Source organism: Crinia signifera, chromosome 11 (assembly GCF_055691185.1).
Source record: "Crinia signifera chromosome 11, ASM5569118v1, whole genome shotgun sequence".
Classification (NCBI taxonomy): domain Eukaryota; kingdom Metazoa; phylum Chordata; class Amphibia; order Anura; family Myobatrachidae; genus Crinia; species Crinia signifera.
The window spans coordinates 123,420,843-123,435,790 of NC_139227.1; the positions used below are offsets into that span (position 1 = coordinate 123,420,843).

At 49.3% G+C, this 14,948-nt stretch overlaps 1 protein-coding gene across 5 annotated transcripts in view; it reads right to left on the minus strand.

Moving 5' to 3' along the window:
• Positions 1-14,948, minus strand: part of TUB (TUB bipartite transcription factor) — a 184,668-nt gene that overhangs the window by 40,345 nt on the left and 129,375 nt on the right. For 2 of the 5 annotated variants that reach the window (XM_083164652.1, XM_083164651.1), the window contains exon 1: positions 2,689-2,830. The exons of the other annotated variants lie outside the window; for them this stretch is intronic. The gene's annotated coding sequence lies outside the window, so the exon portion shown is untranslated. Of the gene's footprint in view, positions 1-2,688; positions 2,831-14,948 lie in introns of those variants that run through there. 5 annotated transcript variants of the gene reach the window in all.

Genomic DNA, 14,948 nt, shown 5'->3' on the forward strand with positions numbered 1-14,948 from the left:
AAATGGGATTCACATTATTGGTTTTCTTAATGTGGGTGTGGAGCGACAGTGGGGGGTGAACTTTTGCAGGATTGAGCTTAGAATGCCGCCTGTCACAAACTGGCAAGTGGAACACAAAACACTGCACCGTTCTGCACATGCATCAGATAAAAGTGCTGCAGGGGACACTGGGAGGAGACCGATTGGATCCTCTCAGAGCATATTGCAAAAAGAAGCCCTTTTACAGATGTAGTGTTCATTCTAGCACCCGCTATCTTTGAAAACCCATGTAGTTCCTCCTCACTGCCTGGGGTGTCGCTGTCTGCTGTGGTGTTTCTAGCACAGGTCTGGTTTGCATATCAGTGCTGGTATACAGACCACACTGTGCTAGCAGCACTACAGAAGACAGCGACACCCCAGGCAGGGAAGAGGAACTGCTTGGGTTTTTAAATATGACGGGTGCTAGAATGAACACTAAGATGGCAATGTCCACCAAGTCCAAGCTATTGAATGTATCACATTTCGGAGCTTAGTGCATATGAGAAATATGGTCAAACCTCTGAAAACTGCATTTTCAGAGGTTTGGATACAAATACACAGGCATGCACCTGGGCCTTGGTTCTAAATGTTCATACACACTGGGTGTTTTTGCCCAGCTTGTATGGCGAGAGATGATGGGGAAAATCGCTCGGCTGAAAAATGCTCAGTTCATACACACTGAGCGTCTTTCACCCATTCTAGCGATTTTCCCTACACTACATCACTGACCCCATAATACCCGCCAATTCATCACTGACCCCTCTATACCCTACACTACATCCCTGACCCCTCTATACCCGCCACTACCTCATTGACCCCTCTATACCCGCCACTACATCACTGACCCCTCTGTACCCGCCACTACATCACTGACACCTCTATACCCGCCACTACATCACTGACCCCTCTATACCCTACACTACATCCCTGACCCCTCTATACCCGCCACTACCTCATTGACCCCTCTATACCCGCCACTACATCACTGACCCCTCTATAACCTCCACTACATCACTGACCCCTCTATAACCTCCACTACATCACTGACCCCTCTCTACCCGCCACTACATCACTGACCCCTCTATAACCTCCACTACATCACTGACCCCTCTCTACCCGCCACTACATCACTGACCCCTCTCTACCCGCCACTACATCACTGACCCCTCTATACCCGCCACTACCTCATTGACCCCTCTATACCCGCCACTACATCACTGACCCCTCTATAACCTCCACTACATCACTGACCCCTCTATAACCTCCACTACATCACTGACCCCTCTCTACCCGCCACTACATCACTGACCCCTCTCTACCCGCCACTACATCACTGACCCCTCTCTACCCGCCACTACATCACTGACCCCTCTCTAACCGCCACTACATCACTGACCCCACTCTACCCGCCACTACATCACTGACCCCTCTCTACCCACCACTGCATCACTGACCCCTCTATACCCTCCGCTACATCACTGACCCCTCTATACCCGCCACTACACCACTGACCCCTCTCTACCCGCCACTACATCACTGACCCCTCTCTACCCACCGCTGCATCACTGACCCCTCTATACCCTCCGCTACATCACTGACCCCTCTATACCCACCACTACATCACTGACCCCTCTCTACCCGCCACTACATCACTGACCCCTCTCTACCCTACACTACATCACTGACCCCTCTATACCCTACACTACATCACTGACCCCTCTATACCCTACACTACATCACTGACCCCTCTATACCCTCCGCTACATCACTGACCCCTCTATACCCACCACTACATCACTGACCCCACTCTACCCGCCACTACATCACTGACCCCTCTCTACCCACCGCTGCATCACTGACCCCTCTATACCCTCCGCTACATCACTGACCCCTCTATACCCACCACTACACTACTGACCCCTCTATACCCTCCGCTACATCACTGACCCCTCTCTACCCACCGCTGCATCACTGACCCCTCTATACCCTCCGCTACATCACTGACCCCTCTATACCCACCACTACATTACTGACCCCTCTATACCCTCCGCTACATCACTGACCCCTCTATACCCACCACTACACTACTGACCCCTCTATACCCTCCGCTACATCACTGACCCCTCTATACCCACCACTACACTACTGACTCCTCTATACCCTCCGCTACATCACTGACCCCTCTATACCCACCACTACATCCCTGACCCCTCTATACCCACCACTACATCACTGACCCCTCTATACCCACCACTACATCACTGACCCCTCTATACCCTACACTACATCCCTGACCCCTCTATACCCACCACTACATCACTGACCCCTCTATACCCACCACTACATCAATATACCAGATATATATAGCTACAGACAATAATATTTATATACAGGTACCAGATAGTGTAACAACAGCCCCCCCCCCCCCACACTTACACACACAAAACACTGACATGTATTTTTCCACACAATCACATTCAGACACACACACACATTCAATGAAAGCAACAGGGCCCACCCACATATGTACTTAAGTTACACATAGTTTTACACACACACAGAGTGACATACGTCCATTCCACACACATAAGCACTAGCACTGACACATGTTTTTAACATAACAACTATTATGGGATATCCCCAACCATGTCCCCTCACGAAAGCACTCACCCAGGCCAGCAGCTCCTGTGATGTGTGACTCGTGGAGAAGAGAGGGAGCAGGTTTGAGGATGCCCGGGAGGAGAGAAGAGGAGGAGCCTGGGGTCAGGACACAGGTGGGGAGGGGCTAGCCAGCGTGAGCTCAGCTCATTGGTGGCTGTCCCAGGGAAAGAGGGAGGGACTGTCTGAGTGTCTGTCACTGTACACAGCTTTGTAAGCTGAGGCTCCTCCTGTCATGGCCACGTTCAGTGCCCAGCCTGCTTCTCTCCACTGACGGCTGTTAGAGCAGTCAGCAGCACACGCTGCACTGCCTCCCGGCCACAGGTGTATATATGCGAGGCACATCTGCGGCCCCAAACAGTTCCACTGTAGTGGCTTGGGGGGGCAGTTGTCACCCTGCCCAGCCCGCCACTGACGATGACAACCGCCGCTGTTGACATCCCGCCCCCTGCTTCATGGAGCCGCGCTGCTGCTAGAGGAGGAGGCGGGGCAGCAGTGGAGGAGGTGGACAGCAGGAGGACAGCGGGCAGGACTCAGAGGAGGCTGAGCCGCATTCAGCGGCGTATTTTAGCTGTGGGCCGGCGGCCTCACTATGAACGGCCTCCCGGGAATCTTCCCGGTGGGTCTAATGGCCAATCCGCCCCTGTATGTATCTGTTTCTGATGGTGGGAAACAAACTGTGACTTGACTGTATGAACCTGAAAATGCCTCACACACGTGTCTGCTAATTAATAATGATTGTCAACTTTTGCTAAATAATGGTGTACGGTTGTATTGTCGACCCAACTTAGGTCAACAGTCATTAGGTCCACACCGTTGGTCGGCAGGCAACAAGGTAAACAGGGTTCTAGGTCAACATGGATGAAGGTCGACAGGTGTCTAGGTCAACATGGGACAAGGTCAACATGGTTTTAGGTCGACAAATGTGTTAGGTTGACATGCGTTAGGTTGACAGGTTGCGAGGTCGACATGGGTTTTATCACTGTTTCACTAAACCCATGTCGACCTTGTCCCATGTCAACCTAGACACCTGTCGACCTTCACCCATGTCGACCTAGAACCCTGTCGACTTTGCTGCGTGCCGACCCAACGGTGTCCACCTAATGACTGTCGACCTAAGTTGGGTCGACAATACAATCCACACCCTACTCTTACACTACGCTACCATATTTATATGTGGTTGCTGGGGGCAGATTAGGGGCGGGCTGTGGGTGGGTCAAGGGGCGAACCACTGTCTGGGAATCTCTTAACACAAAGGCGGTAACCCTATGCACACCAGATTCCGGAACTGACCATAACATGGTCTGGAACCTACATTTCATGAAACAATTCAGACATGGAGGAGGGGGAGACCAACCCATTAATTTGGGTATAGGAACAATTTGTTCTTCCCTTGCGAGGCCAAAATGTCAACCGTCACACCAGGGTTTTCTTCTCTTCATTAGCGCAACTGGAGTTTCTGATGGTTGAACCCGATCCCTCTGCCTCTTTTCTCAGTCTTATTAAAGGGATATTTATCAATGATTGGAAAACTATTTACTAAGCCTTGGAAAAATATAAAGTAGACAGTGTTATAATACCAGCCAATCGGCTCCCAACTGCCATTGTACAGGCTGCGTTTGAAAAATGGCAGTGAGAAGCTGGTTAGTTGTTGCTTTATTCATCGCATCTCTCTCCAAAGCTTAGTAAATAGAATCAAAAGTACCAACCCATCAAACAACAGAAGCTGACTGCTTGGTAGGTTCTGTCTCTCAAAGCTTTGATAAATCTTAATATTTAAGTAACTATGCTACACGGCTACAAAGATTGCACAGTTACATAAAGGGGAACAATGGACGGACCAGCAGAGATGGTGGCAGCCCAGGGGGTTCCTCTGCCACCCACAGGACGTGGAGAACAAAGGTCTTCAATAGAAAGAAAGCGTTGCCCGCCTCAGCCGGAGAAGGAAGTCGGAGACATACAAAGCCTATTATATCATATGTGACTTTGTCACTTGTTCCAGTGTTTGGGCACAGACCCGTTTCTTGTGTCACACACAGTTGTGTAGTGTTTGGTGGCACCTGCTAAACAAACGCAGCAAAGACTCCGATCCAAGGGCAAGTGCCTGAGACGGAAGCGATGGTGGCTGTACAGGGAGCATGGCTTCCTCTCAGACACAGGGCAGCCTCTTACTCCTGCCAGAGCCCATTACATGCCCTGATGCCAGGCTGAATAATGAGCATTGATGGCGTGCACCACAAAGCAGCAAGCGAGCCGTCACGTGGCATGGCGCGCACAGATGCCGGGGAACAGAATTACTATTATACGTCTTGTATTAATGTATTTCCTGCTCCAGATAAACTCAGTGACTGAATACATGAGAGCGAGAGATAAAGCACTGACATAATCAGTATTACTCTTATGTCTAGTGCCAGGCGAAGGCAGGGCAATCCCTCTCCACACGCCAGGGGCCCCCAACTGTGCCAGTCTCAGAAGGCCTGGGGCCCATCATGCACAATGAAGCGCCATATGAGACATAAGAGTAAAGGGGAGGGGCCTCCGGAGGATAGACCTGAAGCAGCGGTAGCTTGCGGGCGGTTTGCTAGTGCTAGCAGGGTTTGTATTCAGGTAATATAATAAGAAGGTCAAAGGGTATCACTGTAGTGGCCAATGGCAGGGATTCCCAAGCTTGGTCTGCAAGGCCACCCTAACAATCCAGGTCTTAAGGATATCTATGTGTGAGCATGGCTGACAAGCAGTATCATACATCAGTCAGTTGTATTTGACCATTTGTGTCATGTGTGGAAATCCAAAACCTAATTGGCTAGGACAGAGTGGTGATTGAGTTTGGGGCACCCTCGCTGCCCCCTGGGTCTACACCCGGGGTGGCCAAAAAGGTCCTCAAGGTCTACCAACAGTTCACGTTTTCCAGACAACCTAGCTGGTGAACAGGTGCAGTTATTACCAACTGGCACATTGTACAGACCCACAGGTAGCCATGAAAACTGTTGGTAGATCTTAAGGATATCTGGCTTACAGGGTGTTGGGAGCAAGTCTCCACTCACCAAGAGAGTGGGGTAGGGGATCCCAGAGTTTCCTAAACACAGAACAAGCCCCTGTGGGAGTTTCCATGTGTGACAGACAAGCCCCTGATATGTGCCCACACCCACTTCCATGGCCACACCCCCATTAAGGAATTTTCTACGTTGGATGATATGAACTATAATGGCTAAATGCGGCACTCCGATTCCTCAGCTTCTGATCTTTTACCCGTAACATTGTGCTGTTCCATCACCCGCTGTCTGGTGCCCATTTGCCACAGGCTGCAGACTGCGTACCAGAACACAGTATTCACGATCATGTTACATGGCGTCTATTTAACCCCTCTCTTACATGCACCTATGCACCTGTAATGGGCCAATACAATAATTTGAGCAATGACTATTCTGTACCTTGGGGTGCCTCCAGGTGGGTTGGCTCTCCATTTACAAATACATAAATCGTATGACCCAAAGTAGGCTCCCCCCGAATCTCCAACATGGCTGCCCCCCTCCCACAACAGCCATGATGGGGCGATGCACGTACCCATTACACTAGGTCACATTGCTATCACATCAAGTACAAAAACTATACAAAATGTCAAAGTGATTTCTGGAACCGTAATCTCCTAATTGTATGCTGCAATTTGCAAGCACACTTCTCTGAGGCGACTGTTTAATTACGTACGGCGTGTGCTAGAGATGCTGTAAAGACGGTAATTAAAGAGCAGAATATTTACGGCAAGGAAACATCTTGTACATTACAGTAGCAGGGTCTTATTAAACCGCTTTAACTGCTGGAAACAAGCAACTCAGAGAGTGTTCCACATCGCAGCGGAGTACAATGGCAATTACAGAGTCAGGACCCTGAGCTGAGGGACTTCATATATACACAGCGTACGCAACCTGCTGGATGTTCATGCTGATCATCGGATATAAGTCGACATAGTCAAAAGTTTGACACATGCAAAAGTTCGATATGACCTCCACAGGATAGTACTGTTTCCTAGTATGTCAGCAGCAGTACTATTGTGTGCAGGTTATTTCCACTGAGGACTATTTTAATCCGATAAACTAAATTGTTTACATTTTGCTCCAGGGACTGTTTATTTTGGTCCTATTCATATAACCAAGCTGGTACTTTATTCACTGCACAATCTTATTTGTGACCCCTGATGAAGTCTGTAAAGGACGAAACGCGTTGGGTATTGCAGAAATACGATGCAGTACCGCATTGAAAACACTTTAATAAAATTCATTTTTGATGACACTTATGCTTACATCCTTGGATCATGGACAAGAATTCCTCCTAAGGGTTATTGAAAGAGCCGCTAATCACTATTTGTTGTGTATACCTGTGTGTCTTTTCCCCTTCCTTCAGGGAAATATAGCGATAAGGCTGCCTACAAAACTATTTTATATACTCATCAGCGCGTGTGGGAATATTGTTGTGAGATATATACAGTATATATATATACACAGTGGCAAATGCAGGATTTTTAGAGGGGGGTTTCCAAATGTAATTAAAAATCTCCCAGCGCATTGGAGTAAGTATTAGGGTGGCCAATCCCGGGATCGGGATCAGCGGGATCCCGGAATTTGGCGCAGTCTAATGCCGGGCAGCGTCTGAGCACACGCTCAGACTCTGCCCGGCTTCTCCCATACCCGGAGAGCACTGCGCAGCGTGACCTCTCAGCGTGACATCAGAGGTCACGCTGCGCAGGAAGGCTGAGATCACGCCCGCCCACAGCAAGCGACACTGCAGAGTCCGCAGTCCCGCTCCCCCATGGCTCCCGGACTACGAAGGCGCACTCCAGCCCGCCCACCTAGCCAACAAACAACAACCCGGGGTCTTGGCAGTATGAAACTGCCCACCCACCCAGCAACCCGGCCACAAAAGTAAGCAAATGCGGGGCGGCCAGGGTGTTTTTTATATTAGGAAAGCCAATCCCGGGATCCCGGGATTGAGCATTTTTCAATCCCGAATCCCGGGATTGAAAAAATGCCCAGGGATTGGCTTCCCTAGTAAGTACGGAAGTCTGGGGGGAGCGGTAACAGCCCAGAAAATTTGACTTTTTATACACTGGATACTGTGTAAAATACAGTACAGGTAGAGTCTCCCGTATCCGAAATATTCCCAAAACTCCTGGCCCAGGAGTGCATTGTGCGGATACGCGGGCACGCCGGTGACTGCAAACTCTCGCAATGCACTCCTGGGACCGCTAAAGAAGGATGAAGTAGACGCCGGTGCACGCAGAGGACGCCGGGGGGACCATCAGAGGACCAGGAAGTATGTTAAAAAAAAAATCCCAAAACCGTAAATATCCCTTATCTGGAATGCTTTTCCATTTCGGATAAGGGATAGTAAACCTGTATTAATATTTAACAGTACAGATAGTCTATAGTATAGGCTGTTTTAAACATATCATAATAAATAAATAAATTCACAAACATAATAGAACCAGTACTTTCCTAATAGAACCACTTCCTAAGCTCACAATCTCCCACTTCATGGTAAGGCTCCTGTCTCTTCCTCCTGGCAGCTGCTCTCTGGTCCAGTGTGATGTTTGAAGGCTCAGATCCACACATACAGTAAATGTGGTAGAAGAAGCTGGTACACTGGGCATGTGCAGCAGCTCCGCTCTGTCCCTTACACTGCATGGTGTGGTGGCAGCTCTATTGATCATATTATATATATATATATATATATATATATATATATACACACACACTAGTGTTATTGTTGTCATAATTTAACACACTTGCCATAAGAAGTGGTTTCTGGACAACCAGAAACCCCCCTTGCATTTGCCTATGATATATATATATATATATATATATATATATATATATATATATATATATATATATATATATATATATATATATATATATATATATATATATATATATATATATATATATATATATATATATATATATATAGTCCAGCATAGCTCTGGCACTCCCTGCTTACTGAAACTTTACTGCTCCGGTGCCTTCCCACAGCTGCACTGGTATCCATACAATCCAGCTGAATAGAAGTCCCCAGCGGCGGCACTCAGAATGAAACAATACACAGACCAGCTCATCGCCAACGTTTCAAATGTATACATTTGAAACGTTGGCGTTAAGCTAGCCTGTGTATTGTTTCATTCTGAGTGCCGCCGCTGGGGACAGATAATCCGCACACAGTTCACTAGTTCATCCAGGTTGTGCTCACTCCAAGGCACAAGACCACAACATAGAATTTTTGGAAGGAGGGCACTCACCAAATCGCAGATAAAACTTCAATTTATTCAATCCAAAATATTGAACCTTAGATTGTCAACGTTTCGCTCTGCATTTCAGACCTTCTTCAAGACAGGCAACAAGGCAGCAAGAGATCTTACTCCAACAGAGACCTCAGGTTCAATATTTTGGATTGAATAAATTGAAGTTTTATCTGCGAATTGGTGAGTGCCCTCCTTCCAAAAATTATATATATATATATATATATATATATATCATTAATGTTCTTGTACAAGATAAACTTCATCTTTCTTTCGCTTGGTAGAGGTTGAGAGGTACTTTCTGCGCTCATCATGCGTCATACTGCCGGTAATGTAAACACCTGGTTCCTGCTGCAAGTGACGTAAATGCAGCGTATCCGCAGTACAGTTACATGAATTCGGCAGCGTCCCTGTGACAGAAGGTGCCAGTCTGTCACTACTGTTAGTAGATCATTAAGTAATGCGGAAGGGGAAATGTTGGTCCAGCCCACAACCATTAGAATCAATCTACACACACGTTATTTGAAAAGGAGTAACTAGGCAACCAGAGCCGCTACTGAGCACTAACGAGGAGACATAGAAACTATAAAGTAAAAAAAAAACTATAATTAGCTGAAAAACAAGATCTCAGACGTTCTAGAAAACAAGATGCAAATGGGAAATGTGTTTTATAAAAGGAAATGTTTTACACATGAATTCTATAGCTTGTTCTAGTGCTCGGCTACAGGATGGTCTATAAATGTTCCAATGGTCCTGAATCATTAGGTCGACCACAGGAAGGTCGACATGCAGTAGGTCAACCACTGAAGGTTGACAGGCCTTGGGACGACATAAGAGGTCAAAATCTGGACACAAGCATCAGGTCAATATTGGGAAGGTCGACAGTCAAAATGACGACATGGGGTTTTCACATGTTTTGGTCAGAATGTCGACACAGTCATCATGGACACTGAAAAGGTGCACCCCGTCCTCACACATGGCACGCTACGCTCACCATACTTTGGGCTCGGTGCCGCACTGTTATATTCTCCCTCCATGCCCCAGTGGATGGTAGGGCATGAAGTACCACCTGTCGGCACATGTAGGTTAAAAAACACGTGAAAAACCCCATGTCGACCTTTTCACTGTTGACCTTCCCAATGTCGACCTAATGCTTGTGTTGACCTAATGACCCTGTCGACCTAAAGCCATGTTGACCTTTTTTCGTGTGTCGACCTAAGGCCCGTCGACCCTCAGTGGTCGACCTTTTGACTGTCGACCTAGTGACCATATACCGTTGTGATACCGGTATTGATTACAGGCTGGTCTATAAATATTATAATGTTCTGATTGGCTACAGGCTGGGCTGTAAATGTTGCAATGTTCTGATTGGCTACAGGCTGGTCTATAAATATTGTAATGTTCTGATTGGCTGCAGGCTGGTCTATAAATATTGTAATGTTCTGATTGGCTACTGGCTGGTCTATAAATATTGTAATGTTCTGATTGGCTGCAGGCTGGTCTATAAATATTGTAATGTTCTGATTGGCTACTGGCTGGTCTATAAATATTGTAATGTTCTGATTGGCTGCAGGCTGGGCTATAAATGTTGTAATGTTCTGATTGGCTTCAGGCTGGACTATAAATATTATAATGTTCTGATTGGCTGCAGGCTGGTCTATAAATATTGTAATGTTCTGATTGGCTGCAGGCTGGGCTATAAATATTCTAATGTTCTGATTGGCTGCAGGCTGGTCTATAAATATTCTAATGTTCTGATTGGCTTCAGGCTGGGCTATAAATATTGTAATGTTCTGATTGGCTTCAGGCTGGTCTATAAATATTGTAATGTTCTGATTGGCTACAGGCTGGTCTATAAATATGTTTGCGATGACTAAGGTCTAAACGTTTTAACGTATATAATAAAAAATACACTGACAAGAAAATCATCCAGGAAAAGTGAAGTTTACTCAATATTTTCACAAAAATAGCCTCGACCCATCCGCCTACCCCTCACGTCCCATTATCTTGTCCTGTGTTCTCCACCAGTCTATCACACTTAACGCCTTTTCCCTATACCCATCAGGCACCAGGGCCCCGCCCATGAGGAGCACTAGTGAACAGGAGTCAGAGCAGGACCTGTGCGAAGCTTATCAGCACCCTAGGCAAAACATTAACTTACTGGCTCCCGCTCCATTCCCCGACTCCCACATAAGTTCAGTCTGTGTTCCCCACGTTAAGTGCCATAAACATTTAATACAATTACGGGATAAATTCACTGCATACTGTGGAAAATATTGCATTTTGTGTCCTTTGGGCCTGTTATTGAGCACTGTGAGTAGGCTTCAGCATCATGGTAGCTGGCACAACAAAATACTGATCACGTTTTAAGCCTAATTAACAGCCTATTGTATATTCATGGTATATATACAAATATATATATATATATATATATATATATATATATATATATATACTGTAAACATGTGAGATAGAGGAGATCCTTATTCGGATCTATATGAATAATCGTCTTCATTACGTGCAGTGTAGCCGTCAGGGAGAGTGACTTGTGGCGGTGGGATTATTACTGCAGCAGAATTCCGCTTTATTACCTGTCTCCCTAGATGACAATCCTTATTGACGCTGTAGTCGTTTCCCTATAAAATACACGAGGCTGTTTAAGTACAACGCCATTACCCTGCAGCCGGACAGAAAATCTATATGGAAATAAACCTGGCGCTTCTGACGGACAAAGCATTTAACAGCAACAATATTACGCAGCTGGGAGGAGTAACAAACACATTTGGGGGTAATTCAGACCTGTTCGCTAGGCTGCGTTTATTCGACGTTTGGGGGAGGCGGAGCTGCAACAGGGGGAGGAGGAGGTCAGCAGAGAGGAACCGGGCCAGCCAGAGGTCCGCTAATCTAGTGGTAAAATAATTTGATACTAGGTGACCATTTTCTTTTCATTTTACTGTTGTACTTTTTGGGACTTTGTCACATTTTCTCGTCTGTTATTACTTTTTGTGTGTTGCCTGTAAATTCCTGTGAGCCTTTTTCCTGGTTATCAGGAGTGTCTGGGTTTCCTCATGAGACTGTGAAATGTTTGGAGAGTGTAGATGTGTGCTATGACGATACTGTCATTGCCGACAATGATGGAGGGGTCAGAGTTCAGCCAACTGCCGGTTGTCATCACATTCTATATCTGTTCCTCTATTACAGCAGCACACCATGCACCACCGCCCGCACCCTCTATTACAGCAGCACACCATGCACCACCACCCGCACCCTCTATTACTGCAGCACTCTGAGCACCACCGCCCGCACCCTCTATTACAGCAGCACACCATGCACCACCGCCCGCACCCTCTATTACAGCAGCACACCATGCACCACCGCCCGCACCCTCTATTACAGCAGCACACCATGCACCACCGCCCGCACCCTCTATTACAGCAGCACACCATGCACCACCGCCTGCACCCTCTATTACAGCAGCACACCATGCACCACCGCCCGCACCCTCTATTACAGCAGCACACCATGCACCACCGCCCGCACCCTCTATTACTGCAGCACACCATGCACCACCGCCCGCACCCTCTATTACAGCAGCACACCATGCACCACCGCCCGCACCCTCTATTACAGCAGCACACCATGCACCACCACCCGCACCCTCTATTACAGCAGCACACCATGCACCACCGCCCGCACCCTCTATTACAGCAGCACACCATGCACCACCACCCGCACCCTCTATTACAGCAGCACTCTGAGCACCACCGCCCGCACCCTTATTACAGCAGCACTCTGAGCACCACCGCCCGCACCCTCTATTACAGCAGCACACCATGCACCACCGCCCGCACCCTCTATTACAGCAGCACACCATGCACCACCGCCCGCACCATCTATTACAGCAGCACACCATGCACCACCGCCCGCACCCTCTATTACAGCAGCACACCATGCACCACCGCCCGCACCCTCTATTACACCATGCACCACCGCCCGCACCCTCTATTACAGCAGCACACCATGCACCACCGCCCGCACCCTCTATTACAGCAGCACACCATGCACCACCACCCGCACCCTCTATTACTGCAGCACTCTGAGCACCACCGCCCGCAGCCTCTATTACAGCAGCACACCATGCACCACCACCCGCACCCTCTATTACTGCAGCACACCATGCACCACCACCCGCACCCTCTATTACAGCAGCACACCATGCACCACCGCCCGCACCCTCTATTACAGCAACACTCTGAGCACCACCGCCCGCACCCTCTATTACAGCAGCACTCTGAGCACCACCGCCCGCACCCTCTATTACAGCAGCACACCATGCACCACCGCCCGCACCCTCTATTACAGCAGCACACCATGCACCACCGCCCGCACCCTCTATTACAGCAGCACACCATGCACCACCGCCCGCACCCTCTATTACAGCAGCACACCATGCACCACCGCCTGCACCCTCTATTACAGCAGCACACCATGCACCACCGCCCGCACCCTCTATTACAGCAGCACACCATGCACCACCGCCCGCACCCTCTATTACTGCAGCACTCTGAGCACCACCGCCCGCACCCTCTATTACAGCAGCACACCATGCACCACCGCCCGCACCCTCTATTACAGCAGCACACCATGCACCACCGCCCGCACCCTCTATTACAGCAGCACACCATGCACCACCACCCGCACCCTCTATTACAGCAGCACTCTGAGCACCACCACCCGCACCCTTATTACAGCAGCACTCTGAGCACCACCGCCCGCACCCTCTATTACAGCAGCACACCATGCACCACCGCCCGCACCCTCTATTACAGCAGCACACCATGCACCACCGCCCGCACCCTCTATTACAGCAGCACACCATGCACCACCGCCCGCACCCTCTATTACAGCAGCACACCATGCACCACCGCCCGCACCCTCTATTACAGCAGCACACCATGCACCACCGCCCGCACCCTCTATTACACCATGCACCACCGCCCGCACCCTCTATTACAGCAGCACACCATGCACCACCGCCCGCACCCTCTATTACAGCAGCACACCATGCACCACCACCCGCACCCTCTATTACTGCAGCACTCTGAGCACCACCGCCCGCACCCTCTATTACAGCAGCACACCATGCACCACCACCCGCACCCTCTATTACTGCAGCACACCATGCACCACCACCCGCACCCTCTATTACAGCAGCACTCTGAGCACCACCGCCCGCACCCTTATTACAGCAGCACTCTGAGCACCACCGCCCGCACCCTCTATTACAGCAGCACACCATGCACCACCGCCCGCACCCTCTATTACAGCAGCACACCATGCACCACCGCCCGCACCCTCTATTACAGCAGCACACCATGCACCACCGCCCGCACCCTCTATTACAGCAGCACACCATGCACCACCGCCCGCACCCTCTATTACACCATGCACCACCGCCCGCACCCTCTATTACAGCAGCACACCATGCACCACCGCCCGCACCCTCTATTACAGCAGCACACCATGCACCACCACCCGCACCCTCTATTACTGCAGCACTCTGAGCACCACCGCCCGCACCCTCTATTACAGCAGCACACCATGCACCACCACCCGCACCCTCTATTACTGCAGCACACCATGCACCACCACCCGCACCCTCTATTACAGCAGCACACCATGCACCACCGCCCGCACCCTCTATTACAGCAACACTCTGAGCACCACCGCCCGCACCCTCTATTACAGCAGCACTCTGAGCACCACCGCCCGCACCCTCTATTACAGAAGCACACCATGCACCACCGCCCGCACCCTCTATTACAGCAGCACACCATGCACCACCGCCCGCACCCTCTATTACAGCAGCACACCATGCACCACCGCCCGCACCCTCTATTACAGCAGCACACCATGCACCACCGCCTGCACCCTCTATTACAGCAGCACACCATGCACCACCGCCCGCACCCTCTATTACAGC